Genomic DNA, 17,766 nt, shown 5'->3' with positions numbered 1-17,766 from the left:
GAATAGCCCAAAAGAGGAAGGACACAAAAGACGAATCCCAATTGACTCCACTGTATTCGAGAATCAAGAAAACCAAAAGACAGAAGTAAGTAGAAGGGAGAGAAGGGTAAAAGGGTGAAGGTGGGAGAGTTGCCTCATCCAGAAAGCAACTGGAGGCTTCCGGGACACGTTATGCGACCGGAGACACACCTTGTTCATCCGAGCCGTGCTTCCACACCTTCCATTACCACAAGAAAACTAGCAACACGGAAAATTGGTAATATCACAGGAAAGAGAACAATGGCGACGAGTCTGTCAACCAACGACAAATGTAAAAGAATAAGAAGAATTAAAAAGTTGGGAAGGGTAGGAGCCAAGCCGGACCACCGAGCAAGGGCAGCCACGTTCCTCTTGGGTCGGACCAGGCGACAAGCCACCCCTCCAGCCCCTCAAGCGGCTGATGAGGCTAATGTGCCCTACGCTACAGAGAGGAGCAAAAACCACTTTCATAAGCAAAACGTAAAACCAATTCCATCGCTTTGGCGTCGTCAGCTAGCACCAGCGGTAGCATGTTAGCAAGTTCAAGTATTCGTCGTGATGTGTCCAAGTTGGTGCAGTCCAGTAGAATTTGGCCCACCTAGAAACGTAGAAACGGGCACCACACTCACAGGGGGTGGATCTTCACGTTGGAGGGTGTGACTGTGGGTCAGCCAAGTGTGGCCAGTGCCAGCCGATAGAGATCAGCAGGTTCCCTGCGAGAAGCACGAAGGGAATGACCATGGCCTCCTTTACAGTTCGCAGTTTATTTGGAGAAATCACGGTACACCAATCCGTATTCCAAGGCTCCAACAATTGTCGGAGTAGAGTCAATCGACCCCCACCCAAAGTCAGCATCCTGGAAGCCAGCTTGGTCAACCGGTCAGCATGTTGGTTCCCTCGGATCACAGCTTGACCAGCGGCTCATACAAAGGCGAAGTGGAAGTATATATACAGTTTACACAATAACAACATGCGGTGAAACGGCTGAAAACTAAAAGTATGATGAATGCAATGGGAGTTTAAGTTATCAATAAGGCTAGCAGTGCGCTATGGAAGTGGGCTGTTTATGTTTTCTTATTGGCTCAGACTTTGAGAAAAACACTGCAATTTTACTGTGATGAACAATCTGGACTGTCTTTATGGACTGTGAGAAAATTTTAGCTTTTGACCAACATTGTATCAATAAGTGTGTGTATTTGATATCTTTGTTATTGTAATTGTGAAAAATTTTATCAAATCATTATTGGCCACTGCCCAAAACTACAATGGCGGACAACAATGCAAACTAGCCACAGACTGCACACAGCACAGCCAGTGATTTTCATACAGAGCGCTACGTAACGTTGCCAATAAGAAAACATAAACAGCCTACTTACAGCTATGCTAGCGGTACGACGGCTACAATTCAATTCCGGAGACAGGTGAGTCGATGTGGAACCAGACGACGATTTGAAGTTTTTTTTTTTTTTTGCGTGGCACCCAACGGATTTCAGTTGTTACTCCTCGAGATATTGCGTTGGGTGCTTATTCTGACGTTTATGATATTTCTATTACTATACCTTATAAATAATTTGAGGAACTGCGTAAGGCACCAGCAAAGTGTAGTGCAAAATATACTGCTTAGAGTACACGAGCCGCAAAAAGAGACTATCATGTTGCGCAAAGATAACAGCAGAACGGTATTTCACGAAGGACGAGCCATACTATTACAGTGCACATGACCATTACCAGAGGACTTAGTAAATGGTCGATAGTAATTCAGTAGAAGAGAAGTGAAATATAGTAAAGAAGGAAATAACCAAGGTAGAACAAGACATCGTAGGTATGAGAAAGCAGGGGCAAAGGAGCCGTGGATGGCTCAGCAAATGCTCGAGCTCATGGACGAAAGAAGAAAATACGAGAATCTTAAGAATGAGGTAGGGAGCCAAAGTATAGGTTGCTTAAGCACTAAATCAACAGGAAGAGAAAACAGGCTAACCCAGAATTGGTTACGAAGAATTGTAAAGAAACTGAGGAAGATATGATCCTAAGGAGAATTGATATAGTGTTCATAAAGATTTAACGTATCTTCTTCTAATAAGCGAAGTGTTAAGTTTATGATTTTGTTCATAGGTCCTTTTTTAAATTAACCATGGTATATACTTTAAAAAAAAAAATCGGTCACCGGCTGCGCAATTGAAATATTTTATTGGGGTTGATCGGTTTCGGCAGATTAAGCCTGTCACCTTCTGATGTTCGGTACTGTCTCATAAAAATAGTTCAATAAGCCAATATTGCACTTGGGAAGATGACAGATTAATCTGTCGAAACCATTTAAGTGCCATAAAATATTTCAATTGTGCAGCTAACGACTGATTTTATTTTGAGAAAAATGTGAGCTACTAACTGTCGATTTGTAGATGAGAAACCTCTATTAAATGCCGCAGAAAAAGAACACTGATGGCAGGAGTTTAGGGAAGGCCTGTACGGTGTAGAGGAATTACCCTGAGAAGTGATATTAAAGCAAATTTACACAGAAAACAGATGATCGAATACTACAGTCAGAGTTTGAAATAGCACTGGATGATCTGGGCTGAAACATGTCAGCCGGAGACGATGATATAATTCCGAAATTGCTGAAACCTGTAGGAAGTGTAAGAACTAAGACGTCATTCGTTTTGCTCTGAAATTTCTGTGAAAATGGTGCCTTATAGATTAAAAAAAAAGCGTTTTCATCATATTACCAAAGAAGACAAGTGAGTGTGAACACGAAAGAGAACTGTAGGGCGAGTGTTATGTCATGTCGTAATTGTGAACTGCAGGTCACATTAACATAACGACAAATAGAAAAAAAGTCGAAGACGTATTGGACTAAGATCGATTTCGTTTCAGTAAGGTACAACATACCAGAGATACAATTTTGACATTTGACAAAGATAAATCAGGACATCTCCTTAGTATATGTTGACCTAGAGAAAGCTATCGACAACTTAAGATAGAAAACAGTGATCATAACATTAGCGAGAGCAGTCATTGCTTGAGTAGGAGACAGCGACCGCAAGAAATGAAATTGTGGAGCAACCACAGGTCGCTACAATTTCCTGTATTACCGGTTTCACCCGTTAGTCGCGAGCATCTTCAGAAATTTAGTAGCCAACGGCCGCACGTTAAATGTATCTGGCTGTGTACAGCGCCAACGGCAGGCATAAACATGTCTGATGAAGGCGAAGTACACAGCCGCATATGTTTAACGTGTGGCCGTTGGCTACTAAATTTCTGAAGATGCTCGCGAGTGACAGGCGAAACAGGTAACATAGAAAATTGTATGCGGCTTGTGGCTGCTCCAAAATTTTATTGTTGTTCATAACTTTGGAAGATTGGAACTGAAGTACAGAGGCCAAACGAATAGTCTATATCTGAGCATTTACAAAATCCAAGTGGGTGAAATAAAACTATTAGGTGAAGAAAGTAAGTGTGTAAGTGTGTAAGGTAAGGTCACAGCGTTCTAATACCACCACTGTTTTTCAGCTTGTAGACTAAAGAAGCAACGGCCGAAGTGAACAAAAGATTCCGGGAGAGGAATAGATCTAAGAACAAATGCCGGTGCTAAAGCTCTTCGGACGACAGAGCCATTTTAATTGGATTAAAGGACGTATTAGAAGACCTGCTGAAAAGAAAGTACAACGTATACAGCACAGAATGTGGCTTAAGGATAGGCAAAGCAAAGACAAAGCCGATGAAGAGTAGTGGAACGGAGAATAAAGACTTGCTTAAGATAAAAATTATTAATTGCGCAGTAGCGGAAGACATTAAAGAATCCTTCCATGTAGGAAGGAAGATTACACAGGATGGCTGAAGAAAGGGAGACTTCAGAAGTAGACTGAGACAGGCGAAGAGAGCATTTTTCAATAACAGAGCTGTAATGGCATCAAATACTGACATGTGTATGAGAAAGAAGTTCCTGACTTTGTTCTCTGGGAGCACAGTATGGTATGGAAGTAATACAAGGACCGTCATAATTCCGGAGCAGAGAAGGTGGAAGCGGACAGATACAATACCAAACGAAGCACTGCTAAACAGAATGAATCTACATCTATACACAGCGATCAAAAGTATCCGGAAGTGATCAACAGATGTCGCGAGAGACTGCCCCGCCAGTATAAGAGGAGGCAGGGAGCGTCATATTGTCATTACAAAATTGAGATTACAAAATTGCAAAACAAGCACTGGAAGCAGCTACTTCTATAAAACATCTGAGAATAAGCTTACTGACTGATATGAAGTGGGGCCACCACATAAAATTAAACGAGAGTAAGGCAAATGCCACACTGAAATTCATTGGAAGAAGCCAAAGGGAATGTAGTCCATCAACAAAGGAAAGTACCGCGCAAAACACTCGTCGACCAGTATTTGAATAATACTCTTCAGTATGGGATCCATACCATATAGGACTGATACAGGAAACACAGAAGATCCAAAGAAGAGCAGCACGTTTCGTTACAGATGATGATGATGATGATGATGATGATTAGTGTTTTAGGGCGCACAACAACGAGGTTCTCAGCATACGTTCGTTACAAGTTCATTTAATAAGTCCGAAAGCGACACAGAATTAATCAAGTCAGGAGAGCTCAGTGAACTCGAGCGTGGACTAGCCATTTGTTGTCAACTGAGTAACAGTTCGCCTTAAAGCTGTCCGAGCTGTCTGTTGGTAATGGGACTTTCAAGTGAAAACACGAAGAAATAATCTTAGCTAAATCAAGAGCAGACAGACGTCATGTATTGACGGACAGGGGCCGTCGAACGCTGAGAAGGACAGTTGTAAGAAATGGCATGAAATTAGCGGAGGGAAGCAGTCGTCAGTTCCAAAGTGCTACTTTGTTGTGACCTGGCGAAATTGCTTTCGCCCGGCGATAACCGTGAATCTTTGATGGCTGGGTGAGGTATCACATCAAACTAGAACACATGAAACTTAAGTTCACATTATTATGTAAACGGATAAAAGATGTACTTAACTCTGACAAAGTTCTTTGCCACGGGAGTACTTGATAATTTACAACTGTCATGGGTGCATGAATTAAGAACCTGTTCTCTTGAGGTACCATGTTCAGCCTGAACAACAGTACGAGTTCATGTGAAACTTTAAGTACTCGTTGGTCTTATACTATGATGGTGACTGCTGAAACTGAGTTGTCGAGCTTGACAATTTTAGACCTATTTCTATGCCATCGGTGTTTGCTAAAGTCATCGAAAAGGTTGTATATACAAGGTTACTGGAGCATTTAAATTCACATAAATTGCTGTCAGATGTACAGTTTGGTTTTAGAAATGGTTTAACAACTGAAAATGCTATATTCTCTTTTGTCTGTGAGGGTTTGGACGGATTAAATAAAAGGTTGCGAACGCTAGATGTTTTCTTTGATTTAACGAAGGCTTTTGACTGTGTTGACCACAAAATATTACTGCAGAAGTTGGACCATTATGGAGTAAGGGGAGTAGCTTACAACTGGTTCGCCTCTTACTTTAAGAACAGAAAGCAGAAAGTAATTCTCCTTAATATTGAGAGTGGTAGTGATGTTCAGTCCCAATGGGGCACTGTTAAGTGGGGCGTTCCCCAAGGGTCGGTGCTGGGGACACCACTGTTTCTTATTTATATAAAAGATATGCCTTCTAGTATTACAGGTGATTCAAAAATATTTCTATTTGCTGATGACACCAGCTTGGTAGTGAAGGATCTTGTGTGTAATATTGAAACATTATCAAATAATGTAGTTCATGAAATAAGTTCGTGGCTTGTGGAAAATAATTTGATGCTAAATCACAGTAAGACTCAGTTTTTACAGTTTGTAACTCACAATTCAACAAGAACCGATATTTTGATCAGACAGGATGGGCATATTATAGGATGGGCATATAGTCGGAACAGTTCAAGTTCCTAGGCGTTCGGATAGATAGTAAGCTGTTGTGGAAAGCCCAGGTTCAGGATCTTGTTAAGAAACTAAATGCTGCTTTATTTACCATTAGAACAGTATCTGAAATAAGCGACAGCTCAACACGAAAAGTAGTCTACTTCGCATATTTTCATACGCTTATGTCGTATGGTATTATTTTTTGGGGTAATTCTTCTGATTCAAAAAGTATATTTTTGGCTCAATAATGGGCTGTTCGAGCTATATGTGGTGTAAGTTCGAGAACCTCTAGTCGACCCCTATTCAATAGTCTGGGAATTCTGACATTGCCCTCACAGTATATATTTTCTTTAATGTCGTTTGTTGTTAGCAATATTACCTTATTCCCAAGAGTTAGCAGCTTTCACTCAGTTAATACTAGGCAGAAATCAAATCTGCATGTAGAATGCACTTCCTCGACTCTTGTGCAGAAAGGAGTGCAGTATTCTGCTGCATCCATTTTTAATAAGCTACCACAAGAACTCAAAAATCTTAGGAGTAGCCCAGACACTTCTAAGTCCAAACTGAAGAGTTTCCTCATGGCTCACTCCTTCTATTCTGTCGAGGAGCTCCTGGAAGAGCTGAAAAATTAAGCAAATTCCAGCGTTACATTTTTGATTTTCTTTATTTAAACTTACGACTTGTCGCCTGAATATGTTTCTTATATTTCATTTTATCTGTTTCTACTATCATGTTATAATTTCACGTATTGACTCGTTCCATGACCATGGAGACTTTTCCTTAATTTGGTCCCACGGAACAATAAATAAATAAAAAGAAAGAGAAGCTCTTTCTAGCTCGACAGTATATTGATCTCAGTGTAAGGGTGATGCTATGCTGACAGGGGCCGTGTGATCTTCAGAAGCGCCTTCCATACGCCTTTGCGGATTGCAACGAGCTAATGTTTGTGGTATCGGGTCTCGTCGCCAGCGTTGCTGTGGCACGTTTTTCTCGTGGTTACGATACGGTCCCATTATTGCACCTAAGAAAACGCTATATGCGAAATGGTATAAACACGTTCTACAGCACTATGTGTTGCGTAACTTGGAGGAACACTTCGGCGACGATGATTGTATCATCATGACAATGCATCTCGTCATAAAGCAACATCTGACTGGCAATGACTCGTGGACAAAATTCTTGAAATGGAGACGCTTGCCCAAGGTCCCTAAGTGAACTGTATGGAATGAACCCTTTGTGCTGAGCTAGATCGTCAACATCGTTCCAGACTGAAAGATAGAATATCACTGGCTACTCTGGTTCGGCTCTTGAAGAATAATGGGCTACCGTTCCTCAACAGAAGATGGGAAACTTCTTTGGAGGTGTACCCAGCTGAGTTCAAGGCGTCATATACTGAGGTGAAAAAAGTCATGGGATGTCTCTTAATATCGGTCTGACCTCGTTCTGCCCAGCGTAGTGGAGCAACTGGACGTGGCATGGAGTCAACAAGTCGTTGGAAGTCCACTGCAGAAACATTTCAAAAAATGGCTCTGAGCACTATGGGACTCAACTGCTGACGTCATTAGTCCCCTAGAACTTAGAACTAGTTAAACCTAACTAACCTAAGGACATCACAAACATCCGTGCCCGAGGCAGGATTCGAACCTGCGACCGTAGCGGTCTTGCGGTCCCAGACTGCAGCGCCTTTAACCGCACGGCCACTTCGGCCGGCGCAGAAACATTTAGTCATGCTGTCTCTATAAACGTCCATAATTGTGGAAGTGTTGCCGGTGCAGGGTTTTGTGCACGATCTGACCTGTCGATTACGTCCCATAAAAGTTCGATGGGATTTACGTAGGGCGCTGTGGGTGGCAAAATCATTCGTTAGCTATGTCCAGAATGCTCTTCAACCCGATCGTGAACAACTGTGACTTGTTTGGTAGCATTAAGTTTATGAGTGGTTGCAAATTGTCTCCAAGAATATAACCCTTTTTACTCAATGATCTGTCCATTTACACCAGAGGACCCAGTCTATTCCATGCAAACACAGCCCACACCATTATGGAGCCACCACCAGCTTGCACTGTGGCATATCGACAACTTGGGCCCATGGCTTCGTGGGATCTGCGCCACACTCGAAATCTACCATCAGCTATTACCAGCTGAAATCGGGACTCATCCGGCAAGGTGCGGCTTCCCCCGTCGAAGGTTCGAGACCTCCCTCGGGTATGGGTGTGTATGTGTTGTCGATAGCGTAAGTTAGTTTAAGTTAGATTAAGTAGTGTGTAGGCTTAGGGACCGATGCCGGCCGCGGTGGTCTAGCGGTTCTGGCGCTGCAGTCCGGAACTGCGGGACTGCTACGGTCGCAGGTTCGAATCCTGCCTCGGGCATGGGTGTGTGTGATGTCCTTAGGTTAGTTAGGTTTAAGTAGTTCTAAGTTCTAGGGGACTTATGACCTACGATGTTGAGTCCCATAGTGCTCAGAGCCATTTGAACCATTTTTTTAGGGACCGATGACCTCAGCAGTTTGGTCCCACAAGACCTTATCACAAATTTCCAATTTTCCATCCGGCAAGGCCACGGTTTTCCAATCGTGTAGGGTCCAAGTGATACCGTCACGAGCCTAGGAGAGGCGGCGATGTCGTGCCGCTGGCAAAGGCACTCACGTCGGCTATGTGCTACCATACCCCAGTAACGCCAAATTTCGCCGCACTGTGCTAACGGATACCTTCGTCGTATGTAGCACATTGATTTCTACGGTTATTTCACGCAGTGTTGCTTGTCTGTTAGCACTCACAACTCTACGCAAAGGCCGCTGTTGTGGGTCTTAAGTGAAGGCCGTCGGTCAGTGCCCAGTATGTGCCTGAGATTGGATGTTCTCGGCACGCTGTTGATGCTGTGGATCTCGGAATATTGAATTCACTGCCGATTTCCGTAACGAAATCTCCCACGCGTCTAGCTCGAACTACCATTCCGCGTCCGAAGTGTGTTAAGTCCCGTCGGGCGACTATAACCCCGTCGGAAATCTTTTCACAAGAAACACCTGAGTAAAAACGACATCTCCGCCAATGCACTTCTCTTTAGCACATTGTGTACGCGATACTACCACCATTTGTATACGTGTATATTGCTATTCCATGGAAGGGTGGACACACACTGTATTAATGTCTTGCTACTTTTGATCAGTCTGGATCAGACTAGGAAAATGAGTAAGACAAGCATGCTGCCTATCACCTACACTTTTCAACCTCTACTTGGAAAATATGATTGACCAATGCTCATTAGATGACAAAGGAGTAGAAATTGGAGGAAGAAGAGTAGCGTGATTGAGGTTTGCTGATATAATGGTCCTTCTAGCCACAGGGGAAAAAGAATTGCAGGATTTGGTGGACACCGTTGAAACTAACGGAAAAAAATATGGAATGAAAATTAACATAAATAAAAGAAAAGTATTTGCACTAGGAGGAAATAAGGAAATAAAAATTATGCTGAATGGAGAAATACTAGAACAGGTGCAAAATTTTAAGTATCTTGGAAGCAGGATAGACACCGACTGGAAATGCACCACATAAATTAAAGCAGGGATAGCAATGGCAAAAGAGGCGTTTTATAAGAAAAGGAGAATTTTCTGCAGCGGTCTGGACAGAGAACTCAGAAAGAGACTCATAAAATGTCTTGTACGGGCTATGAGGAAAAAAGACAGAGAAAGGCTGGAGGCTTTTTGAGATCTGGACATGGCGGAGGATGGAAAGAATAAGTTGGATGGACAGAGTAAAAAATGAAGAGGTACTGAGAAGAGTGGGAGAGAAAAAGACAGTTACTAGATGTAATAACGAGAAGAAAAAGAAATTGGATTGGACATATATTAAGAAAGAATTACGGACAAAAACAGTTTTAGAAGGTTATGTAGAAGGGAAAAGGAAGCAAGGAAGGAAGAGATTCCAGATACTGGATGACATGATGGACGGTACAACATACAGCAGCCTTAAGAAGGAAGCAATGGATCGCAGAAAATGGGGAGGCAAAGGACCTGCTAATATAGCAGATAACTGATGATGATGACTTTTGATCAGATAGTGTATATGCATCTCAGACTTCGTTCTCGCTGCACAGTATCTTCTACCAGCTGATGAACTACCTGGAAGTACCTCTTAAAAGCATCAAAGAGTGCTGGAGGCGGCTGCTCAGCTGTGGCAGAGCGAGGCGTGCCCCTGAGCCTGACCCAGGCGCGCGGGCCGCCTCCTCCGCCTGGAGCCGGGGCCCTCCTCTCCAGAGTCTGCGCCTCGCCCGCCCCCGCCGCCCACGCACCGGCGGCCACCGCAGGTCGGACCGGATCGGGCGCAAGGCGACTGCCGGGAAACAGGGTCGAGGCTCGCCACGGCGCGTTGCGAAAGGCGGAGCGGAGCGGAGCAGCGCGGCGCGGGCAGCGAGATCCGAGAGGAATCGCTCGCCGCCAACTGTGTCACCCGCCCGGCGCGTGACAACAGCGGGGTGCAGCCGGCCGGCCGCTGCCTGCTCGCCCACACACTCCTGCCGTCCGGCGCCCTGCACTGCTGTCCCCACCTCCACACGCCTTACTGCTCGCAACACGCACTGTGCACGGGGTGGTACGAAAAAGTTCCCGAAATTAGAATTAAGTGTGAAAATGATCACGAGTGCACTGCAATTACGTTAGGTGTGTCCCCATACAACCTTCTTGAATTAATGTGGCAAGCGGCAGCAAGTGAATATTTCTTCTGGAACGAACGCCATTGTGAGTGCTGCGACTGCTGATGAATACAAATGAAACAGCTTCTGCGTCAGTCACTTCTTTATTTTCCTACTACTCGTTTCGGTGGTTCACACCATCATCTTCATGTGAAGAATTCTTTGTTTCCATGGCTGGCGTCAGTGAAGAATAAAGACGTCTTTTATCAGTGACAGACTACGGGCAGTGTTAAAAACTGTTCCTTTAGAAAAGGTTAACAAAGATGAATTTCGGACAGTTAACTGTACTTACAGGAGCGTTACGGTTGTAAAAAGTCTGCACAATTGCTGCCTGATGTATGTGCTCTCCATTGTGTATTATCGTTACACTGAAAAACATGTCTATGTGCATATACGCTACTGGCCATTAAAATTGCTACACTTCGAAGATGACATGCTACAGACGCGAAATTTAACCGACAGAAATAAGATGCTGTGATATGTAAATGATTAGCTTTTCAGAGCATTCACACAAGGTTGGCGCCGGTGGCGACACCTACAACGTGCTGACATGAGGAAAGTTTCCAACCGATTTCTCGTACACAAACAGCAGTTGACCGGCGTGGCCTGGTGAAATGTCGTTGTCATGCTTCGTGTAAGGAGGAGAAATGCGTACCATCACGTTTCCGACTTTGTTAAAGGTCGGATTGTAGCCTATCGCGATTGCGGTTTATCGTATCGCGACATTGCTGCTCGCGTTGGTCGAGATCCAATGACTGTTAGCAGAATATGGAATCCATGGGCTCAGGAGGGTAATACGGAACGCCGTACTGCATCCCAACGACCAGGTTCTGTTTACAGCATCATGATGGTCTCATCCGTGTTTAGCGACATCGCGATGAACGAACATTGGAAGCGTGTATTTGTCATCGCCATACTGGCGCATCACCCGGCGTGATGATATGGGGTGACATTGGTTACACTTCTCGGTCACCTCTTGTTCGCATTGACGGCACTTTGAACAGTGGACGTTACATTTCAGATGTGATACGAACCGAGGCTCTACCCTTCATTCGACTCCTGCGAAACCCTACATCTCAGCAGGATAATCCACGACCGCATGTTGCAGGTCCTGTACGGGCCTTTCTGGATACAGAAGATGTTCGACTGCTGCTCTGGCCAGCACGTTCTCCAGATCGCTCACCAACTGAAAACGTCTGGTCAATGGTGGCCGAGCAACTGGCTCGTCACAATACGCCAGTCACTACTCTTGATGAACTGTGGTATCGTGTTGAAGCTGCATGGGCAGCTGTACCTGTACACGCCATCCAAGCTGTGTTTGACTCAATGCCCAGGCGTATCAAGGCCGTATTTACGGCCAGAGGTGGTTGTTCTGCGTACTGATTTCTCAGGATCTATGCACCGAAACTGCGTGAAAATGTAATCACATGTCAGTTCTAGCATAATATATTTGTCCAATGATTACCCATTTATCATCTGCATTTCTTCTTGGTGTAGCAATTTTAATGGCCAGTAGTGTACCTACCTAATATATACTGAAGCGCCAAACACACTGGTGTAGGGATGCGTATTCAAATACAGAAATATGTAAACAGGCAGACTAAGGAGCTGCGGTCGCCAATAGCTATATAAGACAATAACTGTCTGAAGCAATTGTTAGATCGGTTACTGCTGCTACAATAGCAGGTTATCAAGATTTAAGTGAGTTTGAACGCAGTATTATAGTTGGCGCACGACCGATGGGACACAGCATCTCCGAAGTAGTGAGGATGTGGGGATTTTATTGTACGACCATTTCACGAGTATACCCTAAATATCAGGAACCCAGTAAAACATCAAATCTCCGACATCGCTGCGGATGGAAAAAGATCCTGCGAGAACGGGACCGCCGGCCGCGGTGGTCTCGCGGTTCTAGGCGCTCAGTCCGGAACCGCGTGACTGCTACGGTCGCAGGTTCGAATCCTGCCTCAGGCATGGATGTGTGTGATGTCCTTAGGTTAGTTAGGTTTAAGTAGTTCTAAGTTCTAGGGGACTGATGACCATAGATGTTAAGTCCCATAGTGCTCAGAGCCATTTGAACCTTTTTGAGAACGGGACCAACGACGACTGAAGAGGACCTTTCAGTGTGACAGAAGTGCAACCCTTCTGCAAATTGCTGCAGATTTCAGTGCTGTGCCATCAACGAATGTCAGCTTGCGTACCATTCAACGAAACATCATCGATCTGGGCTTTTCGAGCTGAAGGCTCACTCGTGTACCCCTGATGACTGCACAGCACGAAGCTTTACGACTCGCATGGGTCCGTCAACAGCGACGTTGGACTGTTGATGACTGGAAGTGTGTTGCCCGGTCGGACGAGTCTCGTTTCAAATTTTATCGAGCGGATGGACGTGTATGGGTATGGAGACAACTTCATGAAACCATGGACGCTGCATGCCAGCAGGGGGCCGTTCAAGCTGGTGGAGGCTCTAAAATGGTGTGTAGCTTGCGCCGTTGGAGTGATGTGGGACACCGGATACGTCTAGGTGCGACTCTGACAGGTGATACCTATGTAAGCATCCTGTCTGATCACCTGGATCCATTCATGTCCATTGTGCATTCCAACAGACTTGAGCAATTCCAGCAGGACAATGCGACACCCCACACGTCCATAATTGCTACAGAGTACCTCCAGGCTCACTCTTCTAAATTTAAACACTTCGGCTGGCCACCAAACTCCTCAGACATGAACATTATTGAGCATATCTTGGACGCCTTGCAGCATGCTGTTTAGAAGAGATCTCCACCCACTCGTACTCTTACGGATTTATGGACAGCCCTGCAGGATTCACGGTGTCAGTTCCCTGCAGCACTACTTCAGACATTAGTCGAGTTCATGCCACGTTGTGTTGCGGCTCTTCTGCGTGCTCGCGGGGGCCTTACGCGATATTAGGCAGGTTTATCAGTTTCTTTGGGTCTTCAGTATAACTACTGAATATAACAAGTGAATTGTACCGTATTGTGATGCAACCCATTCATTTTTTAAAAGGAAAGTCCCATAGTGCTCAGAGCCATTTGAACTGACAGGCAGGTCCGATGAGCCGGCGCCACTACTGTACCCGTTCGGAAAAAACCTGCAGCAGGATGTTAACCCAGAAACAACCACTGTGATGATACGGACGTTTCATGGCGACATACAGTAGCCATTGTGTGACATTCTACCGGATGATCTCAACAGTGTCTTGGGTGGCAGTAATGAAACCTTCATAGTAGCGGCTGACCTGAAGTATAAACATTTCGTGTGGCATTCAAGGACCAGCAACTAAAACAGGAATACATCTTTCACATACTATAATAACTCCAATTAGCTATGCTTTCACCAAGTGGGCCAACTTGTAACCCCATAGATACAGCTTTCTCGCCAAATTTTCTGGATGGCGTACTATAAGCGACATTCAAAAAGTTTCTGGGCTGTTATTCTTTTCTTGGCTGTCGAAGGACAACAGCGACAGACTACATCGGAGAACTAAGAATGTGTGTGGGGTAGCATGTCTGTCCAAAACCACCGTTGTCGATGGTATGACAAGTGGTGTTGCTGCTTCACGATAACGAACGTCTCCATATTGCAAATGTCGAAACGCACGATTTATGCCAACTGAAGTGGGAGGCACCCGAGCACCCATAATATGGTTCTGATCTCTCTCCATGCGATTATCACGATTTCCGTCACTCAAAGTCGACAATTCCTGTCGGATAAGTACGGGCAGCAGACAGTTACGGATTTATTCACGCGGTAGACAGGGTAGGGTGTTCCATCAAATTGGTATCTTCAGCTAGTTGCGTCAATGGTACGATTCCGTCAATGCTCTGGGCGATTTTGCCTGATTGGCCTTACGATTCTGGATTGTACGATCTTCAAAAGGAAACTTTTTAATCACCCATTATGTACAAAAATATGCCGACCATTGTCAAAATGAATACCTCTCGTGCCCTAAATTCTGATCATAACCCGTTATCAGCGTCAGTAAGAGATACACCGTCAGCCGGAGGCATAATGCAGTCGCACAAGAATATTAAATGGGAACTATGTGAGCAACAAAATCAAACTACGATTTATGTACTCCCACGTTTACAGACTCTTAAACAGCAGGAAGTGCAACTGGTACCATTTACAAATTCTTTTGACCACAGCTCCTAACCTGAGCATGAAACCCCCTCTTTTATCGTACAAACTACACTACTAAATTTCCTCCTGAATTTCAACTGTTAAAGAAAACTACTATATATATATATATATATATATATATATATATATATATATATACAGACGCGTTATCCATTATTAAAAATCGATTTAAACAGTCTAATTAGGGAACTCAGCGAGAAAATAAAACAGCATTAAAAACCCAGGTTCAAATTCCGTCTCGAACGTTGTTCGGAAAACCCTACGTAAGCCTCTGTTGCACCGTTACATAAGGGAACTACTAGCGGGACTTCACCAAGGAAAAAAATCGCGGGCTTTGAAAACAAAAGGAATTGCATCATCTTTTCTCCAAATGCTGCACCCTTTGATCCCTACAACATTGTTATCGTTAGTAACACTGTCGACAATCGCATCGATCACTACAAGGAGCGCATTGATCTCAATAATCTTCGGGAAATTAATAGTGTTCCGTCTCAACTAAAACCATTTGAATTTCCCGGTATTGATGGAATAAGCAACATGATGTTAAGAAATTTACCTTCTAGCACTCGAAATTTGTCAGTCAACATAATTCAGTGTTAAAACTGAGACATTTTCCCAGTCAGCGAAGCATGCCAAAGTAATTTCTATATCCAAACTTACCAATGGCCATAGATATCTAAAAAATTACCGGCCTATTAGTCACTTATCAATTTTTAAAGTTCCTGAACGTATCACAATTCTTCGATTCCGCAAAACATGCAACGACTTATCAGGTCTACCAAGTACACAGTTCGGATTTCGCTCTACTGCAGTCGTTGCGGCTAGTAAAACCAATCGCATGTGGTTATAATGATACCAGCTCCACGGCATATACCTCGACAGCGCTCAAGCCTCCGATACCGTATAACATCACTTTTAATGTATACATAAGTGATAATACTTCTGACGTCTACTCCATGAGAACTGGCGTACCACAAGGTTCTCTTTTGAGACCGACAGTGTGTAACAAATAGCTGTCTGACATACCGGACTTGCACCCAGTAAAAACCGCTTTTTCCGCTGATGATACAGAGATATATTACACCAACGACAACATAACGAACATTCATGACAAACTGCGAAGGGTTCTACAACTGTTTGACAAATAGTTCACAGAATGGCTGGTCAAAAACAAATGAGTTCATTCCTTGCATCGATTCCGCCAGATATCTTGGAGTTCACTTAGACAAACGCCTTGACTCCAAGAACCGCATAACATACGTATCGAAAAAAGCAAATAGTGTATTAGCTGCTTTGTACCCCTTAATAAACAGAATTTCTTCTCTAAATAGGAAAAACAGTCTCCTACTTCACAAGACAATATATGACTAGTAATGCGGCATGCCTGCCCCATGTGGAGACACGTTGCACTCACGCAAATCAGCACACTTCAGGTTGTCCAAAATAAGACATTGTGAATAACTTTAAATCCCCATGGTTCATTAGAAACACAACATTCCACAGTGATTAAATGAAACAACAAGTTCACTGTTACCAGTCACCGTTTTATTTATTTCCACGACGCGTTTCGAAGGTTTAAACCTCCATCATCGGGTGGATTTACTTTAGAAAGTAAATCCAACACCGACAACGATAGTTCAGGTATAAATGCCGACGTCACAAGCTGAAGATGAACAGATAGAGAAAGTGTATGAGGATACTGAAAGGGTAATGCAGTATGTAAAGGAGGACGAAAATCTAATAGTCACTTTAGAAAGTAAATCTACCCGATGATGGAGGTTTAAACCTTCGAAACGCGTCGTGGAAAGAAATAAAACGGTTACTGGTAACAGTGAACTTGTTGTTTCATTTAATGTCAGTAACAGTCACGGTAAAGCCTAACCTAAAAATGTTCGCATTTAAAATTCCACAGTGACTTAAAAATTAAAACTGTTTCAGAAGATCTGTTCCATATCTGAGAGCTTTTGCAGAAAACTTTCTTGCTCGACCAACACATTTATTTGTAAATCACCCACGTATGATATCAAAGACCAGCACAAACATAAAGATCCAAAACTGGGACAATTACCACATCAGCAATACAAACTGAGGCTGACATACAACGTAGAACACCATACCCATCGTGCTCATACATTCATGAATTTTCGGGGTCAAAATTCACTGTCAATAATGTTTTGTATTATTGTAAATTTTAGTAATGTTGTATTCTTTTTATAATAACAATGTACACAGGTTGGTCAAAGAAGTGGAAACACCGCGAGAAATGCATGTTTAAACATAAATACAAGTGCCAGCCAAGTCTTCAGGTAGGTCTGTTGTGTTTGACCACGAACGGCACCTGTGCAACGTCCTCACCATGTTTCGAGTTTCAGTCGTGGTCAGGAGAGTGTTCTTGGGGCTGTAGAAGAAAATGATTTCGTTGGATGAGCCTTGTTTTACACTGTTTCCAACTTCTGGCCGAGTTTAAGTCCCGAGAGTGATACATGACGCGAGTTCGTTGATGATTTGGGCACCCATATCGTGTTATTCCATGGGCCCCAACATTACTCAGCAACGTCGCTTTACTGCATAGGATTATGTGACCATTTTGGCTGATCACATCCATACTACCGTAAAATGTTTATTTCCTAATGGCGATGCTGTGTTCCAAGACAACAGGGACCCTGTTGACACAGCTCACATAGTCTGGGACTGATTTTGTGAGTACGAGGATGAATTTCACACGTCTCCCGGTCACTGCAGTCACCAGATCTTAATGTCATTGGGCCACTGTGCTCTACTTTGAAAAGAAGACTGCTTGATCATTATCCATCTCCATTATCATTACCTGAACTTACCACTATTTCACAGGAAGAACGGTATACGTTTCTCTTGAAAACCATTCACAATCCGTATTTATCCATTCCGAGACGATTGGTAGCTGTCCTGAATTCCAATGCTTTTCTTGCACCATAATAGGTATGGTAATGTATTGTGTTTGTGATCTTTTCATATTTTTTCTATCCCCTGT

Source organism: Schistocerca cancellata, chromosome 2 (genome assembly GCF_023864275.1).
Source record: "Schistocerca cancellata isolate TAMUIC-IGC-003103 chromosome 2, iqSchCanc2.1, whole genome shotgun sequence".
Taxonomy (NCBI): domain Eukaryota; kingdom Metazoa; phylum Arthropoda; class Insecta; order Orthoptera; family Acrididae; genus Schistocerca; species Schistocerca cancellata.
This window is presented reverse-complemented; position numbering follows the sequence as displayed.